The 26,017-nt window shown below is 50.2% G+C and overlaps 1 protein-coding gene and 2 non-coding genes across 4 annotated transcripts in view; 2 read left to right on the top strand and 1 right to left on the bottom strand.

Annotated features, from left to right (window-relative positions):
* The window catches only part of LOC127058385 (zinc finger protein 30-like), a 338,295-nt gene that overhangs the window by 197,166 nt on the left and 115,112 nt on the right, over positions 1–26,017 (top strand). The window lies entirely within an intron of this gene.
* Positions 17,375–17,446, bottom strand: TRNAC-GCA (transfer RNA cysteine (anticodon GCA)). The gene has a single exon. It is a non-coding gene; the product is annotated as a tRNA-Cys (tRNA).
* On the top strand, positions 19,026–19,107 carry TRNAF-AAA (transfer RNA phenylalanine (anticodon AAA)). The gene has a single exon. It is a non-coding gene; the product is annotated as a tRNA-Phe (tRNA).

Genomic DNA, 26,017 nt, shown 5'->3' with positions numbered 1-26,017 from the left:
ATCCACAAACTCCCTTAATCCTCCCCGGAACCTCTCCAGCCTAGACGTACATATCTGTGCCCCCACAAACCCCCTAAGCCCCCTGGGAACCCTCCAGCCTGGATGTAGATATCTGTGCCCCCCTGACGCACTAACCACCCCCCCGAATGCCTATAGCCTGGATGTAGATATCTGTGTCCCCTACAATACCACTAAGCCCACCCCCAGGGACCCCTCCAGGACCTACACAGGTATCAGTGGCCCTCACCAAGTCCCTAAAACCCCAGGCATCACTGTGCTCACCACAACGCCCTAAGCCATCCAGGGACCCCTTCAGCCTGGACGTAGGTATTGGTGTCCTCCACGAAGCCCCTAATCCCCACCAGGAACTCTACAGCCTGGACGCAAGTACCTATGTCCCCCACAACCCCCCTAACTCCCCCAGGGTCCCAACCATCTTGGACGTAGATATCTGTGACCCTACAAACCCCCTTAAGCCCCCCCCCGGAATGCCTCCAACCTGGACGTAGCTATCTGTACCTCCCATGACCCCTAAGCCCCCAGGGATCTCTACAGCCTCTACGTAGGTGTGATGCTCTGTGCATTACCCTGCGTGGCCACATGGTGTCACTGTTGATCCATGCGGGAAATGATCTGGGCATTACCCTGCGTGGCCACACGGTGTCACTGTTGCTTCATGCAGGAAATGCACTAGGCATTACTGTGATGGAGTAGGGACTGCCTGTGTGGGGTATGGGAGAGCAGCGGGTGACTTTAGGTGAGGGACAGGACCTAAGCCTGTAACTCGAGCTAGGCAGGGGGGGGGTCAGCCAGTTTGCCCGGGAAGCTGGACAAAGGAAGGGGCCGGTTGGAGGGAGTTAGTTCAGTTTTGGTTTGGAGCTGGGTTGTTGGAATTCAGGGAATCCCAAACTGGGAACTAGGCTTCCTGAACCCCCAGAAGGACTGGACTAAGGGGTCCTGGTTGTGCCCAAAAGCTCTGCTGTATTCTTCGTTCCTGTTGGCCAAAAAAACCTTCTCTTTTACTGGCTGGCTGAGTTACTGTCTGTCCCAGGAAGAGGGGTGCAGGGCCGGATTCCACCATACTCTGTGACAACCCCTAAGCCCCTCCGGGACCCCTGCAGCGTGGATGTAGATATCTGTGCCCCCAACCAAACCCCTGAGCCCCCCAGTGACCCCTACAGCCAGGACCTAAATATCTGTGCCCTCCACAAACCCCCTAAGCCCCCCAGGGACCCCTACAGCCTGGACATAGGTGGAACCCTTCTGCCAGGCTGAATTGATAGCAGCAAGGACTGAGTTCAATTCATAGGGGTCCCTTCCCTACAATGTAATGCAAACCAGCTCGAGCCCTGACCCAGTGACATGGGAAAATTTTACATACGCACTCCTAGGTGCCTCATAGAGGCAATACTTCCCCTCTCGCAAGCACAGAGTCTGGATGTAGCAGAAAATGTTTAATAACGTGAGATAAACAACATAGCATAAAATTGTGAAACACCTCAACTAGGCCTTGTCCTTTTCCCTGGGCTCCTGAGTCCAGCAATCTCCAAATCACCCCAAGGCTCCAAAGTCTAATATCTCCAATGTTTCAAGAGTCCAGCAACCCCAAAATCACCCACAATCCCGCAGCCCCAGAGTTCAAGAGTCTATCTGCAGGGTTTTCCCCCCTGCCAGCCTGAGTAGAAGGGGGCACCTTAAGTGGTCCATTGCCGACTGCTCTGCCTCTCCATGAGATTGTGCTTCCACCTTCCCCACAAACTGCTCAGCTCCATCCACCAGCTGCTCTGCTCTGCCAGCCAACCTGTGATCTGCTTCAGCTGTCCCCAAAAACTGCTAAGCTCACCTCACTCTGTGAACCACTCCCACAAACTGCCCCTTTCTGCTAACTGCTCTGCTCTGCAGTATAGCTTTAGACTCCCCCACTAACTAACACAACTCTTTAGTGATTCCAGTTCAAGAACCTAGAACTTCAAATCTTAAAAAAATAAAAAAAAACCAGCTCTACTATTCACCTACTAAAAGAAAAAAAAGAGACAATTGCTGTTTCTGGCTCACCAAGGAGCACACTCCCTTGTCTAGCGAGTGCCACTCAATTGATGGTGAGAATCCGTGTCTCAAAGCAGTTTCACAGTTCCTCATCCACACAATCAGTTTGACAACACTCCACATCTCACGCCCCAGCAACAAATAAACGGGGAATACCACAGCTGCCAAAGCAACCTTCCCAGGCTGCTGTGGCCATGTGAGGCAGGTTGGGTGTGCCTATGCAAACACAATCAGCCCCTGAAATTCTTTTCCACACTCGACATAATTCACCGCCAGATGTCAGGGTAGAGTTCATCCTGCTTCTGCTAACATAGGTATCTGTGCCCCACACTACCCCCTAATCCCACTGGGACCCATCTAGCCTGGATAAAGGTATCTGTGCTCCCCACAAACCTCTAAGACCCCCAGGGAACCCACAAGCCCAGATGTAGGCATCTGTATGCCCCACAACCCCCTAAGACTCACAGGAGCCTTCCAGGCTCTAGGTAGGTATCTGTGACCCCCAGAGCCCTACAAAGACCTTCGGGACCCCTACAGCATGGATGTTTGAATCTGCGACCCCTACAAACCATCTAAGTTACCCAGGGCCCCCTACAATCGGGACATAGGTATCTGTTCCCCCCCAACACACCTAATCCCCCTGGGAACCCTCCAGCCTAGATGTAGGTATCTCTGACCCCACGAATCCCCTCAGCCACGACAAGACCCCTCCAGCATGGACATAGGTATCTGTGCCCCCAAAACCCTCCTAAGACCCCCCAAACCCCTCCAGCCTAGACACAGGTATCTGTGCCCCCCACAACCCCACTAGGCCACGATGGGACCTCTCCAGCCTCAACATAGTTATCTGTGCCCTCACAACCCCTCTAAGCCCCCCGGAACGCCTCCAGCCTAGACGCAGGTATCTGTGCCCAACACGAACCCCTTAAGACCCCCAGGACCCCTCCTGCCTGGATGAAGGTATCTGTGCCCCCCACAAACACCTAAGCCCCCCCAGGATCCCTATACCCTGGACATAGGTATCTGTGCACCCTCACAAAACCACGGATCCTCCCAGCGACCTCTACAGCATGGACGTAGGTATTTGTACCCCAAAATGCCCCAAAGCAATCCCGGGACCCCTACAGACTCTAAATAGGTATCTGTGCCCCTCCAAAACTCCCTAATACCCCCATAACCTGTCCAGCCTGGATGCGGATATTTGTGACCTCCAGGAACCCCCAAAGCCCTCCCCAGGACTTCTCCAGCCTGGACATAGGTACCTCTTCCCCCCACAAACCCCCTAACACACATAGGGCCTCCACCAACCTGGTTGTAGGTGTATGTATGCCACACAAACCCCCTAAGCTCCCCAGGGCCCCCTCCAACCAGGACATAGGTATCTGCGCAATCACAACCCCTTAAGTCCCCCAGGGACCCCTTCAGACCATATGTAGGTTTCTGTGCCCCTCACCAACTCCCTAAACCCCTAGGGACCACTACAGCCTGGATGTATGTATTTGTGCTCACCACAGCCCCCTAAGCCATCCCGGGACTTCTCCAGCCCGGATGTAGATATTTGTGTCCCCCATGAAGCCCCTAGTCCCCACTGGAATGCCTACAGCCAGGAAGTAGCTGTCTGTGCCCCCCACGACCCCTAAGCCCCCCCAGGGATCTCTACAGCTTCTACATAGATGTGATGCTCTGTGCATTACCCTGCGTGGCCTCGTGGCCACATGGTGTCACTGTTGCACCATGAGAGAAATGCTCTGTGCATTACCCTGCGTGGCCACACGGTGTCACTGTTGCTCCTTGTGGGAAATGCTCTGTGCATTACCTGGTGTGGCCACACAGTGTCACTGTTGCTCCATGCAGGAAATGTTCTGTGCATTACCTGGTGTGGCCACAGTGTGTCACTGTTGCTCCATGCGGGAAATGCTCTGGGCATTACTGTGATGGAGTAGGGACTGTCTGTGTGGGGGATGGGAGAGCAGGGGGTGACTTTAAAACCGGAAACGTGCTCAGCCTGTAACCTGAGCTAGGCAGGGGGGACAGGGTCAGCACCTTTGCCCGGGAAGCTGGACACAGGAAGGGGCAGGCTGGAGGGAGTTGAGTTAGTTCAGTTTAGGTTTTGGTCTGGATGGTTGGAATTCAGTGAATCCCAAACTGGGAACTAAGCTTCCTGAACCCCCAGAAGGACTCGATTGTGGGGTCCTGCTTGTGCCTCCAAGCTCTGCTGTGTCCTTCACTTCTGTCCAATAAACCTTCTGTTTTACTGGATGGCTGAGAGTCACTGTGTGTCCCAGGAAAAGGGGTGCAGGGCCGGACTCCCCCACACTCTGTGACAGACCCTAATCCCCTCTGGCATCTCTGCAGCCTGGAGGTAGGTATCTGTGCCCCCGCACAAACCCCCTAAGCCCCCCAGGACATTGGTATCTGTGCCCTATAGGGACTCCATAAGCTTCCCGGGACACTCCAGTGTGCACGTAGGTATAAGTGCCCCTCAGAAACCCCCTAACCCCCCAGGATCCCCTACAGCCTGGATGTAGGTATTTGTACTCCCACACCCCCCCCAATCCCCCCAGGACCGCTACAATCTGGACGTAGATATCTGTGTCCCTCACAAAACCTCAAGCCCCTCCTGGGACTGATACAGCCTGGTCATACGTGTCTGTGCCCACCCGAACCCCCAAGACTCCCTGCAACCACTACAGCCTGGACATAGGTATCTTGGGCCACCAAAAATCCCCTAAGACTCCCAGGATGCCTCCAGCCTGGACGTAGGTATCTATGCCCCCTACTAACCCCGTAAGCCCCCCTGGTACCACTACAGCCTGGATGTACGAATATGTGCCCCAACGAACACCCTTTAGCCCCCCTGGGACCCTAGAGCCTGGAGATTGGTATCTGTGTCACCCCCAAAACTCTCTAAGCCCCCCAGGGTCCCCTATAGCCTGGACGTAGGTATCTGTGCACCCCAAGGCCCCTAAGATCCCCCGGACCCGTACAGCCTGGATGTAGGTGTGACAGTGCTGCCCGTGGGAGCCAGCTGAGATCATTCAATCAGGGTGAACTGCAAACAAAACAGGGCAGACAAATCCCAAATGCATTTGGTTATTCCAATACTTAGATTTACCAAGCCAGCACAAAACAGCTTCTGTAGTACCTCACTGGTTACTTAGAAGTTTAAACCACGCAGTTCCCTTAAAGTACCCAGCCTCAGGCCTCCGTCCAGACACACCTGTCAGATATGATGATGATTCCTGAAAATCTTACTTCATCATGTAAAAGAAAAGATTCTTCCAATCCCAAAGAATCAGTTACATACCCAGATTCAATTATAACTTAGATCTTACCTACAATACATGCTATAGCCAATTCTTATTAACTAAGCTAGAACGTATGAGAAAAGAAAAGAGAGAGATTGTTGGTTAAAAGATTAATAGACATATAGACCTGATTTCAATTCTTGAGGTTCAGATTCATAGCAGAGGTGAGCTTGTAGTTGCCAAAAGTCTTTTAAGAAATAGTCCATAGGTTATAGTCCAATGTCCATATTAAGGGTGGCTCCAGTCAATAACTGGGGATCTCAGTCCTTGTGGCTTAAGGTTTCCCCCTCTTGAAACCCAAAGCAGATTTGAGATGAAGAAGGATCATGTCCCAGGCTTCTTATACATTTGCAGCAGCCTTTCGGCCTGAGAAAACAATAGGCTTAACTCTCCTTCCAAACATCCTGGCAATTACTACAGGGTAATTTATTCATTAAACAGTTCAAATATAGGTTACTACAACCTTCAAAGAGACACAGAGACAATAATACTATTTCACTCAAATATCATCATAAATGTTAATATTCCTTTTTTGCTCTTTGAATTAAAACTGTAGCAATAGACAAGACTTGTTTGCGTACATTGCAAGACCTGAGCAAACATCTCCCCTTCTATCTCTAACACTGCAGACTCGCATTTCAAAGCTCTGTTCATTTACATATCTTGCTAACCAGTCCTAAAGGTTGGCCCACGGGTCAGGTCAGTCTGTGAGGGGAGTTAATTAACTCTTTCTGGCCCTGTCACCTTTCAATGAGATATTAGGTTATACTTACAATGTCACAGTCATGGTGAGTCGACTGCTGCAGTTCTCCGTAGACTCAGCCTGCGTCTCTCACCGAGCTGGAGTACAGCAGGCGAGGGGAGAGCACTCGATGTGTTGCATAGACGTGATATATCAACCCCCACTGGATCGATCGCTGCCCACCGATTTGGCAGGCGGTATAGACATACCCTGAGTATCTGGTGATCGGAGCTGGACCCCGGAGGGGAACACACTGAAGGAACTCAGGGGTTAAGGTGCCTCTATTGTCAACTGTCAGGGCTGCTGTGGCTCAGAGGAGGATGCTTGACTTCCTGACAGGCTTAGGCGCCGCGAGCCTGGCAGGCGGGAGAAGTGAAGCGGCCACGGTGTGCTCGGGGTACTCGTGCTCAGAGCAGGGGTGAGCTGGGGCGAGGGGAGGTGCCACAGGGCAGAGCGGGGGAGTTGCCACAAGAGGGGCACCTCAGGGTGGAGGGGGGGAGCTGCCACAGATGGGGCACCTCAGGGTGGACGCACGGTGGAGGAGGGCGCAAGGTGGAAGTTTTGCCTAGGGCGTGAAACATCCTTGCACCGGCCCTGCCACATGCCCACCCTGCAGCCAGCCTCTGTCTCCAGCCAGCCCTGCACGTTCTGCCCTGCCCGCACCAGCCGCATCCTCCCTGCCCTGCCTTCAACCAACCCCACAGCCAGCCCTTGACACACCCCCTGCCCTGCCTTCAGCCAACTCCTGCCGCACTCCCCTGTGGCCCTGCCCAAAGCCAGCCAGCCCCCACACACCCCCAGCCTGCAAAAGCCCTGCACCCCGTGTCTGCAGCCAGCCCCTCACCCCCTTCCCTGTATCCAGCCAACCCCTGATGCACCCCTCTGCCTGACGCCAGCCAGCCCCACATCCCTTGCCCTGCCTGCAGCAAGACCCTACCTCCAGCCAACCCCATGTCCACTGGTGCTCTGCAGTTCCAAGGGCAGTAACCCTGCACATCTGCTTCAATGAGGGGGGCAGGGAGCAGATGGGACCCACACCTGTGCACACCCTAGGGTGAACAGACAACAAGTGTGAAAAACCGGGACAGGGGGTGGGTTATAGGATCCTAGAAAAGAAAGAGACCCAAAATTCGGATGTCCCTATAAAATCGGGACATCTGGTCACCCTAGCACACTCCCAGGACTCCTGAGTTCCATTGCTGGGTTTCCTATTGGTTCCACTGCTGGTTCTTTTCCTTTTCCTGGGGGACTTTGGGCAAGTTGCTCCCCCCTCTAGGGCTCTGTCCCCCGCAATCACATGGGGATTTCATACTTTCCCGCTATTGGAAAGTGCTGGGAGAATCCCCCAGCAAAAGCTGCTCTGAAAGTGCTAAGCAGCCTCTGACCATTCAAGGGAGGAGCTCACTGCCCAGGAGGAGTGTTTGGCTCTGGGGTTTCACTTCATCCCAGTCTAGAGAGAGGGGCTCAACCATGAAGTTTGACTCAAGACTACCAATTCTCCAATTTGTTTAGGGTGTTTTGAATTCCAATCCTGTGCTCCTAAGTGCTTGGTGTCAGTTGCAAATTTTAGAAGCATGCTCTCCACTTCATTTTCCAAATCATTCATGAAAACATTGAATAGTACCGGACCCCTGACTGATCCCTGCCGGACCCTCTCCGTTGGACAGCCAAACATGGAGAAGGGCTCCTGGAGTCTAGGCTTTCAACCAGCTCTGGACCCACATTACTCTGATTGCAGCTGGACTGCATTTCCCTTGTTCACTTGTGAGAATGTCCTGCGGGACTGTTTGAAAAGCCTTAGTAACACCAAGCTAGATCCCATCTACTGTTTGCCCACCTCCACCAGGCCCGGAACCCTGCCAAAGAAGGAAAGAGGATCTGTTTGGAATGATTTGTTCTTGACAAATCCGTGCTCGCTAGTCCTAAGAACCAAATTATTCTGTAGGTGCTGCTGACAAACTGATTGTTTAAGAATATATTGCAGGATTTCTCCAGCTATGGCAGTGAGGCTAGCTAGTCTGTAAGTCTCAGGGGTCTCTTTGCTCCCCTTTTAGAGAAAGGTCCTGTCTTGTTTATGGATAGGAAGATGTTCTTTTTCAGGGATCTCAGACGAGAACTGAGGCACAACACTTGGTTTGTTAAGGCCACAAAAAGGGAGGCAGGAACCTCTTCTCTCCTGCTGGCAAAGAACCCCAGGTACCTAAAAGACAGGGATTCACATCCCTGAATGGGCTTTAAAAAAGGCACTGGTTAAAGATTGGCCCCGACTATTTTTGTTTCCACATACTAGACATTTTAGAAAACTTTAGAATTCCTTGGTGCTCAACACTGTGAAACTCCCCTTTCTCCTTCACAGAGGGCTTTAACACCCCTTCTCTCACTCAGGCTCACAACTGCCCAGAGTTCGAGAACTGTCCCTGTTCCCATGGGACAGATGGAGAGGAGCCTGAGGTCCAGAGAAGGGAAGTGACCTCCCCAAGCACCTACACAGCAAGGCGCTGGCAGAACCAGAAAGAGAAACCACCAGTCCTGACTACAGTTCTAACAGACAACAAAACGCCCCCCCCCGCACACCCCCAGAGGCAGGGATAAAGCCCAGGAATCGAGATGGTGGAGAAATTTCATTGAAACTTTTTCTGTCAGAAAATCCCATTCAGGCTAATCCAGTTTGTTTCTCGAAATCATAACAAGTGGGATGAAAGTTCTTTGCAAAAATATTGTGTTCCAAAACAAAAGCATCTCCTGTTCATCACAGTGTGTTAAATTGTCTCCTCGCACACAAAGAGGAGACACTTGGATCTCAAACATTACATAAGATGCTTCAGTCTGAGCTAAGTCGTAGCTGCTCTTAACAATTTCAAAATAAAAAAATACAAATAAAATAGACTATTTCAGCTATTCTATTATGTGTTAATCTGCTCTGAGTAAACGTGATAGAACACCTCATATTATGCCCTACTCCTAGTGACACTCTCCAATGGATCCCCATCCTCCACCCACCGTGAGATAGGTAGGAGCAGATCATTATTATTTCTACTTGAAAGAGGGAGAAGCTAAGGCTGAGAAAGGAAAATTGACTTGTCTGAGGTCACACAGCCAGTCAGTGGCAGAGTTGGGAATAGGACCCAAGAGCCCTGATTTTCAAATTAACCATCGGATCTTGAATTTCAGACATTGAATGACCTGAATAAAGTGCTCTCAGATGAGCTCCAGACCAACAACAGTGACAGTAATTATTTAGCAAGTATTTGAAGAGAACTGCAATGTTAAAGAGAATCATGAACAGCTCAGAGACAACTAATGCAGAGAAGCAGCAAAATTCATCAAACATAGAACTGGTTCTGGCTTATATACTTGATCTTTAAAGAGAAAAACAAGGACCTGAGTCTCCTCCCTGTCAATAACCCCCTGCTCAGCCAATCAGGGCAGAGACTGAGGCTGAAGTTTCTCATCAGAGAGCCCAAAGGATGGCCCATGTCACTGGTGGGGGTCACTTCCCGAGCACTAGTTCAGCCCCACATTTTTGGGTGGACCTCCAACAGTGGGAGCTGCAGAGCACTTCCCTGCAACACACGCACACACCCCTCCTGGTGTTGGGAGGGGAACAGGTAAAAGGACAAAGGAAGCAAGAGAAGAAGAGGAGGGAGGGATGGAGGAGGAGGTGAAAGAAAAAGGAGACTTGCTGAAGCTAAGCCACAGGGGCCTCTGAGGTTTCCCTGGCCCCTCGCCCCTGTTCTGCCTGGCTGATGTCAGCATCTCTCTGTGAGATCACCACCTCCCCCACCACCTTTGACCAATAGTCTGAGGTCCTGCAAAAGGCCTTTGTGATGTCACTGTCACATCCCTTCCTTGCTGTGCCAATGTCTTGCCCCTGGCCAGGCACTTTGGAGGTTTGAGCTACGCCCTGTGGATCACCCCACTCAAGGAGTGTTCATTCAAGGAAGCAAGCCGGCTAGACAGGAAAACATCAGACGCTGATCCCAATGCTACACTCAGTTTTTCAGAAATTAGTCGACTTTATGGCCAGAAGAGACCATTAGAGCATCTAATCTGATCCCCTGCACATCACAAGCCTCCTATTTGACACAATAGCTACTTATGGGGCAAACCCATTCCAGAAAGGCATCTAGTCTTCATTACATAACATCAAGAGATGGAGAATCCACCACTTTCCTTGGTAGCTTGTTCCTGTAGTGAATCATCCTCACTGTTGAATATTTGTGCCTTACTTGTAATATGAATTTGTCTCTTTTCACCTTCCAGCCTTGGGTCTTGTTATGCCTTTCTCTGCTCGTTTAAAGAGCCCTTTAATACCCAATCTTTTCTCTCAATGAAGTCACATTTCAATCTTCTTTTAATAAACTAAGCAGGTTGAGCTCTTTCAACAGCTCACTAGAAGGCATTTTTCTCCAGTCCTCAGAACATTTAGTGGCTCTTTGCTGCCCCAGCTCCAATTTCACAACATCTTTTTCAAATGAGGACACCAAACTGGAGGCTATTCCAATATCAGTCTCTCTGATCCCGTGTCATCTCCTGTGATGTTATTGACATAATCTATAACTGTATAGAACACCGTTGTGATCACTGTTGATGTCAGTTCTGCTTAACCTGCTTGATGGCCCATTAAGGACCATCAGTTATACAATCGACCCATTGAGAGAAGGCAAATATGTCATATGGGCTTGAGCCCAAACTCTGAGACCCCACGAGGGGTGAGGGTTTCCAAACCCAGCCTTCAGTATGAACACAAATATCTTCACCACAGTTTTTATCCCCTCAGCTTTAGCTCAATGGGGCCAAGTCAGATGACCCAGGCCAACCATGCTGCCATCCTTATCCCAGGAGAGATGGACTCTAAGGGTACATCTCCATTGCAATGTAAGCCCAGGTGTGGCACGCTGTGCTCAAAGCCGCACCCTGGAGGACCCATATTCACCACTCTCATATAATGATGACATGGTTTGTACAAAGTCTTCCTGGTGAGGTATCATTTCAAAAGTCTTGATCTATTGAACATTAATATAGTGTTGGATTGTGTGTGTAGCATTGGTTGGGAAGTTATGAAGTTTGCTCTGTGTGTGTTACTGAGATATGTTATGAGATTGGGAAATGCCCACCACAAGCCTTTCAGCCTTTCAGGTGTGACAGTGGAGGAGCCAGACTCGCTGCTGGCCCATTAAAGGGATCCACACTCCCAAGGACTATCCCAGGAACCATGTACAATGCAGACTTCTCCGAGATAGCGCAGCAACAATGGACACTGCTTGACTCACATCATAGCAAAGGTACTTCCTAGCAAGTTGGAAGAAACTATGAAAGAAGGGTAGAGACATCATGACTTGGCCTCTCTCCCCCCACAATTCAACACCTGGTAACACATCTGGAGGAGAAACACTGAACTGAGATAAATCAGAAGAGAATAATAATAATGCATTCAAACCAAAGTCCTCAAACAAACTAGTATTGGTTTTTCAGCAGAAAATTTTCAGTTTGGGGGATTTTCTTTTCCCAGTCACACTTTGCCAAGGGAAACAGAGAGAAAATATTTGAGTTGCCTCCTTCAGAACAGCTTGGTCTAGACACTAGGTCTGCTTCACTGTTGTAGCCTTGCTCAGGATGGGGGTATTTTAATTATTTGGGGAGGTCCCAGAGTGTTTGGGGGAGATGATGAGTCTGTTACCTTTTGAGAGAAAAGCTAAGAAATACAGGACTAGAGAATTTTTTTTAGAAATGTGGGATTTAGGCATTTTATTTAAAGCAACAGGAGGGAGGTCTAAGTTTCTGAAAAGGCTTTTGTCTGTAAGAAGCAACATTGTTTGATCTCTCGTTGTATCAAAGGGGGAGATGTTTGTCTTTTAAAGAAGATGTAAAGCCCAAATACATCTGCTAAGGATGGGATTCAAACCCACATGTACAGAGCACAATGGATTAGCAATCCATTACCTTAACCACTTGACCACCTCATCTGAGCTGCTAAGAAATGGATAGGAGAAGAAATCTAAGGCCGGCCGGGATAGGGACACTAAGGAGTTTTTAAATACTAAGCATAATCAGGGTCTGAATGAGGTCCCCCCTCACATCTAGTGAGGAGCTGGGGAAAGACTTCAGGAATAGACCGTGTTTGCATAGACACACCTACTCTGCCTAGCTATGCATCATGGTGGGGCCGCTTCTCCAAAATGACCAGTTTGGATGGTGGTGGGTTACAAATCACTTTTAGATTGAGTGGAGTGAAATGTTATTCTCCTTCCTGTATGAGTAAAAGGCAGCAGAACATACCTAGTCCATCCTGATGGAGGGGTAGGTAGGTGAGGAATAGCTTTTATTGGACTCCAGAGAAGTGATTGAGAACATGTCCCTAAACCAGTGGTCCCCAAACATCTCACACTGTGCCCTCTTATCCATGGCTGTGGCCCCTAGGAAGCCACGGTCGAGAACCAGGGCTGGGAGTGGGGCCGTTGCTTGCTGGGGAGAGGGGTGTGGACAGGAGTGAAGGGGTCGACGCCGGGCTGGGAGCCAGAGTCTCAGGCTGAGGATCGGGGAAGACCTGGGTCTGAGTGGTGCTCCCTCCCTGCCTTTTATAGGGGCTGGCTCGGGCCCTGAGGTGCTGCCATGAATCTTCCTCTGTCTCCCCCTAGAAGTCATGCCCCACATTATGGGGACCAATTAACACTACTCGCTAAGCAGGGGCTAGTGATGCCAAAGCCCAGGGAAAGGGAGAACAAGTGCGGGGGCCCCAGCGCTGGAACCATGGCCCCACCTTCTGTCTATGGCTCCGCCCCCTTCCACACCTTCCACCCATGGCTCCATCCACTGTCACCTCTGTTCCACCCCTTCCCCCACTGGCCCCACCCTATCACTCCTTTACCCCTACCCCGCTGCAGCCCCGAGACCAGAGAAGCTCTGTGCCCCTGCTGCAGCCCCTGGGCTGTAGCAAGGAGTGGGAGCTCCTCCAGCCCTGGGGCCACCGTGGGGGAGAATTTTCCAGGGGGACCGAATTTGGCTAGGGACTCTAGTCATGGACCCCACTGTCCCCTTGGCAACGCAAGGCTTGGGGAGGCTGAGCCCCCCTCGTGCCTCCATTATGAGCCGCCCAGGCTACCACTGCTCAGTGAGTGGCCAGTCTCTCTGTGTTTTCTGCTGCTCGTTCTGGGGAGCCTGGCCGGCCTTAGGGGTAGGCCCCCCTGGAAGTCACTCAGGGCTCCAGGGGGTCAAAGGGCACCGTGTGGCAGTGCAAAGGTGCTCACTGCTCTCCTCTGCCCCAACGCTCCTCCATGGGCCCACAGAGGGTTGGGGAGAGTGAGGAGCAACACTATGTGCTCCATGTGTCCTGGTCACTTTCCCCACCTGGGCTGTGCTGTGAGGGGAGCATCAGAAGCTGCTGCTCTCTGCCCTCCCCTTATGCAGCCCGGCTGAGGAAAGTGACCTGGATGCAGGGAGCTTGGATGATCTAGCTTCTTGCTCCCGCCCCCTCCCCCTGCCCCGCTGACCCTGCTAGGGAAGGCTGCTGTGTGCTGTCTTTATGGCTGTACATTCAGGGATGCAGGTTGCTCTATCCCATTGTTCCAGGGGCCTCCAACTAGATTGAAAGCTGCTTTTCAACTGCAGTGTGGAGACTGTTTGTGTGTGGGGAGAGACAGTGTGTATGTGTTGGGGAAGAGTGAGTGCGTTGAGCTAGGTAGGAGCAGACCATTATTATCCCTACTTGAAAGAGGGAGAAGCTAAGCCTGAGAAAGGAGAATTGACTTGTCTTAGTCACACAGCCAGTTAGAGGCAGAGTTGGGAATAGGACCCAAGAGCACTGATTTTCAAATTAACCACCAGATCTTGAATTTCATACACTGAATGACCTGAATAAAGTGCTCTCATATGAGCTCCAGACCAACAACAGTGACAGTAATTATTCAGCAAGTATTTGAGAACTGCAATGTTAGAGAGAATCATGAACTGCTCAGAGACAATTAATGCAGAGAAGCAGCAAAACTCATCAAACATAGAACTGGTTCTGACTTATTTCCTTGGTCTTAAAAGAGAACAACGAGGACCTGAGTCTCCTCCCTGTCAATAACCCCCTGCTTAGCCAATCAGGGTAGAGACTGAGGACAGGAGGCTGAGGGCTCTCACCAGGGAGCCCGAAGGATGGACCAGGTCACTGGTGGGGACTAGTTCAGCCCCACATTTTTGGGTGGTGCTCCCACAGTGGGACCTGCAGAGCACTCCCACGCAAAACACACACACACACACACACACACACACACACACACACACACACACACACACACACACACCTGCTAGTGTTGGGAGGGGAACAGGAGAAAGGACAAAAGAAGCAAGAGACAAAGAGAAAGGAAGGAAGGATGGATGGAGGAAAAGGTGAAACAAAAAGGACAAACCCTAATGTCCCCAGTGATTCTAAGGGATAAAATCCCAGGTGCTAAATAAAATTCTGCCTCCTTAAGCTCATGTTTTCCATGCCTAGAATTCACCTGTCACCAGATGGATCAGACTGAACAGGTTTCAAACCTCCAGGAGGCTCTTACCTTCTAAACAGGGACGGCTGTTTTCTAGTAAAATCACTAAAAAGGAAGGAGAAAACTTGAAAGAGGTTCCTCCTGGTGCTCACGTCCATGAACCTGAATACTCTCTCAGTCCTCAAAGAGAGACCTGGAGAAGGAGACTTGCTGAAGCAAAGCCACAGGGGTCTCTGAGGTTTCCCTGGCCCCTCGCCCGTGTCCTACCTGGATGATGTCAGCATCTCTCTGTGAGGTCACCACCTCCCCACCAATAGACTTTGACCAATAGTCTGAGGTCCTGCAAAAGGCCTTTGTGATGTCACTGCCACACCCCTCCCTTGCTGGGCTAATGTTCTGCCTCTGGCCAGGCACTTTGGAGGTTTGAGCTACGCCCTGTGGATCACCCCACTCAAGGAGTGTTCATTCTAGGAAGCAAGTCAGCTAGACAAGAAAACATCAGATGCTGCTCCCAATGCTACACTCAGTTTTTTCAGAAATTAGTCGACTTTATGGCCAGAAGAGACCATCAGAGCATCTAATCATATAATCATAGAATATGAGGGTTGGAAGGGACCTCAGGAGGTATCTAGTCCAATCCACTGCTCAAAGCAGGACCAATCCCCAGCTAAATCACCCCAGCCAGGGCTTTGTCAAGCCTGACCTTAAAAACCTCTAAGGAAGGAGATTCCACCACCTCCCTAGGTAACCCATTCCTGTGCTTCACCATCCTCCTAGTGAAAAGGTTTTTTCCTAATATCCAACCTAAACCTCCCCCTCTGCAAGTTGAGACCATTACTCCTTGTTCTGTCATCAGGTACCACAGAGAACAGTCTAGATCCATCCTGTTTGGAACCCACTTTCAGGTACTTGAAAGCAGCTATCAAATCCCCCCTCAGTTTTCTCTTCTGCAGACTAAACCAGCCCAGTTCCCTCAGCCTTTCCTCATAAGTCTTGTACTCCAGACCCCTAATCATTTTTGTTGCCCTCTGCTGGACTCTTTCCAATTTTTCCACATCCTTCTTGTAGTTTTGGGCCCAAAACTGGACACACTACTCCAGATGAGGCTTCACCAATGTCTGATAGAGGGGAATGATCGCATCCCTCGATCTGCTGGCAATGCCCCTACTTATACAGCCCAAAATGCCGTTAGCCTTCTTGGCAACAAGGACACACTGTTGACTCATATCCAACTTCTCATTCACTGTAACTCCTCGGTCCTTTTCTGCGGAACTGCTGCCTAGCCATCCGGTCCCTAGTCTGTAGCAGTGAATGGGATTTTTCCGTCCTAAGTGCAGGACTCTGCACTCGTCCTAGTTGAATCTCATCAGGTTTCTTTTGGCCCAGTCCTCTAATTTGTCTAGGTCCCTCTGTATCCTATCCCTACCCTCCAGCGTATCTACCACTCCTCCCAGTTTAGTGTCTTCTGCAAACTTGCTGAAGGTGCAATCCACACCATCCTCCAGATCATTAATGAAGCTATTGAACAAAACCGGCCTCAGGACCGACCCTTGTGGCACTCTGCTTGAAACTGGCTGCCAACTATACATGGATCCATTGATCACTACCCAATGACCCAGACGATCTAGCCAGATTTCTATCCACCTTATAGTCCAATCGTCCAGCCCATACTTCTTTAACTTGCTGGCAAGAATACTGTGGGAGACCATATCAAAAGCTTTGCTAAAGTCAAGGAATAACACATCCACTGCTTTCCCCTCATCCACAGAGCCAGTTATCTCCTCATAGAAGGCAATTAGTTTGGTCAGGCATGACTTGCCCTTGATGAATCCATGCTGACTGTTCCTGATCACTTTCCTCTCCTCTAAGTGCTTCTGAAGTGATTCCTTGAGGACCTGCTCCATGATTTTTCCAGGGACTGAGGTAAGGCTGACTGGCCTGTAGTTCCCCAGATCCTCCTTCTTCCCTTTTTAAAGATGGGCACTACAGTAGCCTTTTTCCAGTTATCCGGGACCTCCCCCAATCACCATGAGTTTTCAAAGATAATGGCCAATGGCTCTGCAATCACATCCGCCATCTCCTTTAGCACCCTCGGATGCAGCACATCCAGCCCCATGGACATGTGCTTGTCTCCAGTTTTTCTAAATAGTCCCGAACCACTTCTTTCTCCACAGAGGGCTGGTCACCTTCTCCCCATACTGTGCTGCCCAGTGCAGCAATCAGGGAGCTGACCTTGTTTGTGAAGACAGAGGCAAAAAAAGCATTGAGTACATTAGCTTTTTCCATATCCTCTGTCCACTAAGTTACCTCCCTCATTCAGTAAGGGGCCCACACTTTCCTTGACTTTCTTCATGTTACTAACACCTGAAGAAAGCCTTCTTGTTACTCTTAACATCTCTTGCTAGCTGCAACTCCAAGTGTGATTTGGCCTTCCTGATTTCACTCCTGGATGCCTGAGCAATATTTTTATACTACTCCCTGGTCATTTGTCCAATCTTCCACTTCTTGTAAGTTTCTTTTTTGTGTTTAAGATCAGCAAGGATTTCACTGTTAAGCCAAGGTGGTTGCCTACCATATTTACTATTCTTTCTACACATCAGGATGTTTTTTCCTGCAACCTCAATAGAGATTCTTTAATTCTTTAGAGGATTGGAACTGATTTCAGTGGAGGCACATGTTTGCTGGTTGTTATGCATTTGCACAGGAAAAGATTGAGTGTTTTTCCATTCATTTCAGGGATCCCTACTCAGTGGAACTCCTCAACATAACAGAAATGCAATTACTTTTGTTGAAGGAAGAGGTTTATAAGAGAGCACTTGGGTTTGAACCAAAGACCACTTAATCTGCAGTCAAACACTCTACCACTGAGCTACACCCCCCCAACTGCTGTGAAGGTAAGTCAGTGATCTTAAAGATTTTGAAGGACAGGCCCTGCCTCAGAGGTCTCCTGTTCTCTTCCCAGACCACAGTGCTTTTAAAAATGGGGTTTGATTAAACTTATAGATGCATGTAGACACCACAGCTTGCACACCCACCCACATAGCTTCCCCCAGTGACATAGCTACCACCTCTCGGGGAGATGGATTAACTACACGGGCGGGACAGCTCTCTCCCCTCTGCTTAGAGCATCTTCATTCTTTATGAATAGGTAGGAAAGAACCTCCTGAATGGACAGTAACCAACTGATCAAATATTGGTGGGTCGGCATTCAATACGGGTAACTGGTCATGCTGGGCTGGATTAGTAGGAGTATTGCCAGCAGATAGAGGGAAGTGATTATTCCCCTCTATTCGGGACTGGTGAGGCCACGTCTGGAGCATTGCGTCCAGTTTTCGCCCCTCCACTACAGAAACAAATTGGAAAGAGTCTAGGGGAGGGCAACAAAAATGATTAGGGGGCAGGGGACTTACGAGGAGAGGCTGAGGGCAGGGCCACCCAGAGGGTGGGCAAGTGGGGCAATTTGCCCCAGGCTCTGCAGGGCCCCCATGAGAATATAGTATTCTAGAGTATTGCAACATTTTTTTATGGAAGGGGCCCCCAAAATTGTTTGCCCCATGCCCCCTGAATCCTCTGGGTGGCCCTGCCCACTCCACCTCCTTGACTCATTCTCCTCCCTCTGAGGCCCCACCTGTGCTCTATCCTCACTCCCATTTGGCCACTTCCCACCCCTGCTCTTCCTCTTTGGCTGAGGCCTGCTGGTCCACCTTTTGCTTGCTTCTGTCTTGCCTGAAGGCCTCCTTGTGCCTCTCAACCCCCTACCCCAAGGTGTGCGTGCTGCCCTCACCTCTCTGCCCTTCCCCTGAGACTCACCCTGCCCAAACCTCTCTGCCTCTTCCCCTAAGATCAGCCCTGCCCATCACTTGCACCTCTCTGCCTCTGCCCTGACACCCACCCCGCCCAGCTCTCGCACCTCTCTACCGCCTCCCGTGACCTGCCCTGACCACCACCCACACCTCTCTGCCCTGCCCATGAGACAAGCCCTGTCCACCACTTGCACCTCTCTGCCCCTCCTCTGAGACCCGCCCTGTCCACCACTTTCCTCGGTCATCTCTTGTTATTCCTTGAAACATCAAGGATGGAATGAAAAGCTAAGTTTACTCCAGGGTGAGGAAAGAAAGGAGCCACCAACCCTCTGACAAATCTCAGTGCCCCAGAGAAAACCTGCCCCCTGCTATTGCAATCCCTGATGTGCTGGGGATATGATGGTAAAGGAACTGTCTCAATGATCAAGGCAGGAAATGGACAACAATCTACAGGAACGTCATTGACCACAAACACACTCTCCTCATGCTCCAGCCAGAAGGGAAATGAGCAGGAATTCTTGCAGTTCAGCCAGGGACACACTTGCACAATGGCACAGCAGTATGTGTGTTGTGGAAGCTGGTCTGAGGGAACATCTGGAATTGATCACTCAGTGAGAACAGAACAAGAGTGTAGTGAGAAACCCCTCTCAAGCAAGTAGTTGTGGCTGAGTGGTTAAGATGATGGACTAAAAATCCATTGGGGTGTCCCTACACAGGTTCAAACCCTGCCAACGACAGAGGAATATGTGGCTCTTTAGTTTCAACAGACCTGGGGTCTTGTCTTGTTTCACTCTCAAGCTATGTCTGCACTATTAGGTAATGTGGCTTTAAAGTGTTTTAATTAAACAGCTGTTGCATGTCCACACTATGCCCCTTGTATCACCAGAGCACATCCAGGATGGCCACAGAGAGCAGTGCACTGTGGGTAGCTGTGCAACTGGCTACATGTGCTTTGGGAAGGGTTTGCAATGTCTCCTGGGCTGGTACTGCATCACATGATGCAGGTTTCTCTATCCCATTGTTCCATGGGAATCCTACTAGATTGCCGGCTGCTTTTCAACTGCAATGTGCCTGGTGGGGTAGAGAGTGTGTTTGCATGTGTGGGGAGAGGGAGTGTGTGTGTTGGGGAAGAGTGAGTGTGTGGGCACACTGTCTCTAAGTTCAGACAGCTGCTGCAAGCAACCCGTCCTGAGGCACGGGGAGGGGCACAGCCCCAACATCAGCCCCCGCTTCCCTCACTGACTCAGCTCAGCACAGCAGCTTCTGTGACACACACACACTGCTGCCTGCTTAGCTCTGTGTCAGGAGTGCTGGAACAGGCGGGTTAGAGGGCCATGCACCACTCTTTACCAGCTGTTAGGACAAATGATGGAGTGGGGGGAAGGGTGGAGTCTTGGGGGGGGAAGAGGCGTTCTGTGGGTGTGGCCTTGGGGGGGGATGGTGTGAGTGTGGGTCCTTGGGGAAGGGGTGTCATGGGAGTGCCACAGTTCAGACAACGGTGCCCCCCCCACTGTAAGGAAGCTCCTGCCGCCCCTGTTCTGTGTTCATAGCGTGGGAGAGAGCAGCATTCCACAGCAGTGATTTGCTCCACAGGGCTCTGGCAGGGGGGCTCAGGTGGCGATTTAAAGGGCCTGGGGCTCTGGCCTCTGTAGGGAGCCCGGGGCCCTTTAAATCACCAACCTGGGGGAAGCCGGGCTGGGCTGGCACAGCGTACCCACTCTTGCCAGTACCCCATACCGGATCGGACCGGCTTACTTTCACCTCTGGAAGGTCCTCACATGGATCAATAGCTGGTTAAGAGCTGGGAAACAAAGGGTAGGACTAAATGATCTGTTTTCAGGATGCAAACAGGTAACTAGTGGTGTCTGTGCTGGGACTATTCAACATATTGATAAACAATCTGCTAAACAGCGAGGTGACAAAATTTGCAGATGATTCAAAACTACAGAGGATAGTTAAGTGTGAAGCAGCCTGTGAGGAGATAAAAAGAGATTTCACAAAACTGGGTGAAAGGGCAACAAAATGGGAGATGAAATTCAATGCTGATAAATACAAAGTGATGCACATTGACAAACATAATCCCAACTCTACATATAAAATGATGGGATGTCAAATAGCTGTTGCAACTCAAATGAGAGATCTTGGAGTCACTGTGGATAGTTCTCTGCAAACATCCACGCAGTGTGCAGCGGTCGGTAAAAAGCGAACAGAATGTTGGGAGTCATTAAGAAAGGGATAGATAATAAGAGAGAAAATCTTATTGCCACTGTATAAATCCATGGTACACCCACATCTTGAATGCTGCTTGCAGATACGGTCACCCCATCTCAGAAAAGATGTATTGGAATTGGAAAAGGTTCAGAAAGGGGAATGGAGTGTCTGCCATATTGGGAAGAGAATAATAAGGCTGGGACTTTTCAGCTTGGAGAAAAGATGACTAAGGGGAAATATGATAGAGGTCTATAAAATCATGATTGGTGTGGAGAAAGTAAATAAGGAAGTGTTATTTATTCCTTCTCATAACACAAGAACTGGGGATCACCAAATGAAATTAATAGGCAGCATGTTTAAAACAAACAAAAGGAAGTATTTTTTCACACAATGCACAGTCAACCTGCGGAACTCCTTGCCAGAGGATGTTGTGAAGGCCAAGACTATAACAGTGCTCAAAAAAGAGCTAAATCGATTCATGGAGTACATGCTCTGAGCCAGGATGGGCAGGGAAGGTGTCCCTAGTCTCTGTTTGCTGAGAGCGGGTGACCGGGGATAGATCACTTGATGATTACCTGTCCTGTTCATTCCCTCTGGGGCATCTGGTTTTGGCTGCTATGGGAAGACAGGACACTGGGCGAGATGGACTCAGTCTGACCCAGTCTGGCTGCTCTTACGTCCTTATGCTCCTTTCATACAGATGCCTGGGATTCTGCCTGACAATGTGTCCCTGAGGTCTCAGCCAAAATGTCCAAACAGGCAAACACTCTGGGCTCCTGAAGCCTCTGCCCCACACCTAGTGCCTATGGCTCATCCCTGACCCTTGCTGCTGCTCCTTGCTGTAGAAGGTTAAAGGAGCAGAGGCAGCACAGGAGCCTTCTGGGGATGCAGATCTGAGGCTTTGGGAGAGACAAATTGTCTGAGACATCAGGGCGCTGTAAACCATGCAGCCACCCCCTCAATCAGGGGCTGTTCCAGCCCTGAGTCTGGGTTACCGCGATCCCTCCCTCAGAGCAGGGAGCCAAAGATTACAGCCTGAAAATAGACATGTGACACTAACTCCTGTTCTCCTTGACAGGGCCTCCCCTAGACCAAGTGGCACTGCAGGCAAGACGTGTCTTCAGTGCCCCCCCATATGTTAAACTTTTGAATATCTTATTTTTCATTGCATTTGTAGCTCAGTTCATGATTTCAATGCACAATTTCGATGCATAATTTTCTCTGTCATATAAGACGATAAATTTTCAGGCTACGTTCTGTAAGCCTGTATTTATTCATGCCATATATAAGCAAATAAAACAAATGCATTTTCTTTAACCATATAGAAACTTTTTAATTTTAATGCTAACTGACACGTACTAACACCTAGAAATGGAACTGTCAGCAGCACAGGGTGGGCCAGTATTAAATAGTGTTACTGTATGAGACAGCATTAGGATGTTAACCCCAGGCCTTTAATTGAAAGGTCGCTTCTCTCACCTTTCCCCCATGAACTGAAGTGCAGCATTAAAGAGATCCAAAGATTGGCCAATGGCATTTTCAAGTGCTAAAATAGCAAGCGATGTCACTCTGTCATTGGCCATCAGTGACTGAAGATGTGGTTTAATGAGTCAAAAAGAAACCTAGCAGCTGCTGAAGTAGTTCAGTTGGGAGCGTTCTAGACTATTAGGCTATTCTATCCAGCTTTGTGCACAGGTGGGATGTTTTCTGAAAGGTGCAGCAGTTCCTTTAACTGCCAAGAGTCCCTCATTTCAGGCTATGCAGCAGGAAAAGACAGCATGGGCTTCTGCACCGAGCTGGTCCACCTGACCTTTGATTCTTCTCTTGCTCTTTGTCAGCAAGGAGAAGAAGAAGAAGCTCTCCCTCAAGCTGGAGTCACACGGGCGAGGTAAGGACGACTTCCTGAGTGCTGGCTCCAGTCCTCTGCTCTGCCAGCTGACCTATTGAAGGGCTGCCACCACTTTCTCTAGGTTTGTCCATCGGGTTGTGGAAGAGTGAGCAGCAACCAAATCAATGGAATTTCTGTAGTGCAGTGGTTATCACGTTTGCCTCACGTACAGAAGGTCCCTGGTTCAAAGCCAGGTAGAAACATAATGGTTTCCTTTTCCCAGATCCCCTTCCTGTTCAGGAAGGTGCTCCTCTTTCTCTTATTGGCCTGTCCCTGTGATAACGCCAACCCCTGCATGACAGAAGGTGCTGACAGCAGTGGAGAAATCAGCTTGGTGTCAGGCTGGAGAACCCAGAGGAATTAGGTATGTTACCTTTCAGAGGCTTGTAGCTTGGCCTCCTCTGCCCTTGGAGATTGGCTGGTGGATGCCGGTTCTTCCTGCTGGCCTCCTTTGCGTGACTTGCCAAAGGAGGAAGTGAGGCAGGAATGGGGCAAAAGAGGAAAGTCAAGCTGAGAAAGGCAGGGCAGAAACTAAGCACATCATTGTGGCTAAGTGGGCTTCGTAGAGCCCCATCATTCATTCTGCAAAGCATGGGGAGGTGTGATTGGCTGCTGGGAGGCAGAATCCTGTGCCTGCCTCTTGGCTTCCCAGGGATGGCTACTTGCATCCCAGGAGAAGAAGGGGGGTTCTGGGTCAAAGGAAAACAAGCAATGCTGAGTCCAAGTGGAGAATGGCTGCTCCTTTATGCCAACCTGGGGGCATGACTGATGGTTTTAGATGTGGAGACTGGGCTGGCTGTGAGCAACTGGGATCCAGGAAACACCTCCCTCTGCCCTTCTGAGGGCCAAACCCATGGAGGTGCGGTTGGCTGCTGGGAGATAGACCCCTGTGGCTGCCTGTTGGCATCCCAGGGATGGCTACTTGCAGCTCAGGAGAAGCGGGGTTCTGGGTGGAAGGAAAAGAAGCAATGGTGAGGCTGAGTAGGCTCCTTTCTGGCCAAGATGGTGGGCTGTGGTGAGTCGGAGTTGCCTGTAAGCCATAAGTGGACTTGGTGCAGTGAAAACTGCTGCTCCATTCTGGCTGACCTTGGGGCACGATGGACGACTTGGGAGTGGGGGCAGGGCCCTGGCTGTGAGCAAATGGGATCCAGGAAGCCCAGCCTGCCCCTCCAGGGGCCGAGTCTTCTTCTTCTCTCCTGCCATGGGGAGCCCAGCCTCAAGCCTGCCCAGCATGTGCTGTAGCTCGAGCATTAAGCCTTCCTGTGTGGCCTGTGCTGGAGCTGACCCTGGACCCCTGTGGGGCACTGTTGGGGGAAATCCTGACTGCAAATACTTCTAGGGGAGGCAGCCACTGTGGTTCGCCCTTCCTGCTCCCTGCGCTGCTGCACCCTAAAATCCCTGTCAGCCGGCAAAATGGGCTAGGAGCCTGGAGAGAGGAGGCAAATGGGTGGCCTGAGCCCCCTCGGGCACTGCCCCGCCCCAGGCAGCCCACAGAGACCTGATGCCTCCCCAAGCAACGCACGGAGATGTGCCAGCAGCGCTAAGGCAGCTCCCTGCCCACTCTGCCCCCTCCCTTCATGCTTCACTGCTCCTGGAAGCAACTGGCATATCCCTTCGACCCTGAGTGCAAACTCCATAGCTGACCTGCCCCCGGATCCCACTGCCTAGAAGCCACTGCAGGAGGGGAGTGTGTGCCGGTCAGTCTGGGAGCTGTGCTGCCCAAGGTAAGCACCCCCCTCTGACCACCTCCTGCACCCTTCCCCTGCCCCAGCACAGAGGCTCTCTGTGTCTTGAACAAGCACTATCAAGGATTGGCCAAGAACTTCTGCTCTGTTTATGTGAAAGAGACACAAAAAAAGGGAGCCCAGCGGACAAGTTTAATTCACAAGCACAAACTGGCCGGCCAAGCCAGGATCACTCAGTTACTCAGAAGGCTCTTCAGCCAGCTCTTCCCAAAGACCAGTCTCTGGAGGCTTTTGTGACATGAAGTACCTCAAAATAGCCCCCTGTAGCTCACAAATTCATCATTCATATATGGCTGTGATATGTCATACAAACCATTCCATGTAAGTTATCATGAAAAGTCATGATCTGCTGAAATCTGTTAGTCTGTCCAAATATGTATAGCATGAGGGTGTATGAAGTTATGCATTTTGCTGTATGGTTGTTACTGAAATATGCTATAATTTTGCTAGTCACCTCTGCCAAGGAGGGAGTTCAACAACCATGAATCAGCAGAGGAATTGTAATTAAGGGATTTCCAGTTCAATGACAGATGCCCAAACACAACACTGTGGGGACTGCTCAAGTCTATGACTCAGTTGCACAGGACCACACCAGGAGGATTCCCCAACCTAGTGACTCAGCAGAGCCCACCTGGACACGTCTGGGCAAGTGTCTTCTAGACACTTGAACTAAGGATATAAAACAGGAGACTGTGGCATCATGTTTTTGCCTTTGTCCTCCCCTACATATGTTGGAAGCAGCAGGAATCCTGAGAAAATGAAGGGGGGAATTCTATGTATTAAGGAGAGTAACATCCAGTGGGGTGAGAAAAATACTTGACCTAACTACTGCCTAGTGTAATAAGGTGTAAAGTTTAGATTTTGCTGTGGTCATACAGTGCTTAGTGCTCTGCGTTGTGGCCACAAGAGCCATGGATGCAAGTTGAGTTACGATGACCTTTTTCTTGTCTCCATGTTTCTTAGGTGCCTCCTTCCAACACTGGTCAGAAAAAACGACTGGTTTCTTTTGGAAGCATTTGCATTGCAAGGCAGAGGCACTCTTCTCTGTTTCCTCAGAAGATTGACCAAAAGATGGGAAGAGCGGACACATTTGGCAAGGCACCACTGGGTACTGCATCCCTAACTCCACTTTACCTGGCAGGTGAGTCAGCCAGCTTAGCCACAGTGCCACTCTCTGGGACTTTTCTCCCAACTGCTCCATTTTTCATTAGTGACTATCAAAAGAAAGGTGACATGACATCTGCGTGTGGACATCCCCAGTGAATCACAAGGACATGTGGCGCAGGATCTCATGTTACAGCTATTGCACTCAAAGCAACCACCATGCTAATGCCAGTCACAGCAGCCTTTTCATCAACTCCAGGCATGTGATTTGATTCTTTCCAATGCTTCTCTACAAAGAAGCCTTTTCCTTAGCAAACAATGACTTGGCTACCAAGGGAGGTCTCTTCTGTTTCTTAGGAAGACACAGGAAAATGTGAGTAGTGGAGACGAAAGCCATACACCAAGGCACCACTGGGAGTTGAACCCAGGATCTTTCGTTTACTAAACAGGTGCTTTAGCTAGCTAAGCCATGGTGCCAACTTCAAGAAAGTGTTTGCAACTGTTCCCTTTGATGGTCCAGGACAACACCTGCAAATTCTAAAGTACAGACATTCCACATTTCCCTCAAGACCTGAAAACCTTGAGGTGTCTGGCTCTCCGTGCACAGAAAGCCACAGCTGAGATGACAGAGGGATTCTAACATGTGTTTCTCCCGCCAGCCACTGTGATCATATAGCGGTTAGTGATCTGTGTTTCAGT

The sequence above is a fragment of the Gopherus flavomarginatus genome, chromosome 9, assembly GCF_025201925.1.
Source record: "Gopherus flavomarginatus isolate rGopFla2 chromosome 9, rGopFla2.mat.asm, whole genome shotgun sequence".
Taxonomy (NCBI): Eukaryota; Metazoa; Chordata; order Testudines; family Testudinidae; genus Gopherus; species Gopherus flavomarginatus.
Note: the sequence above shows the minus strand (reverse complement) of the source record. Positions and strands in the feature narration are given on the sequence as shown.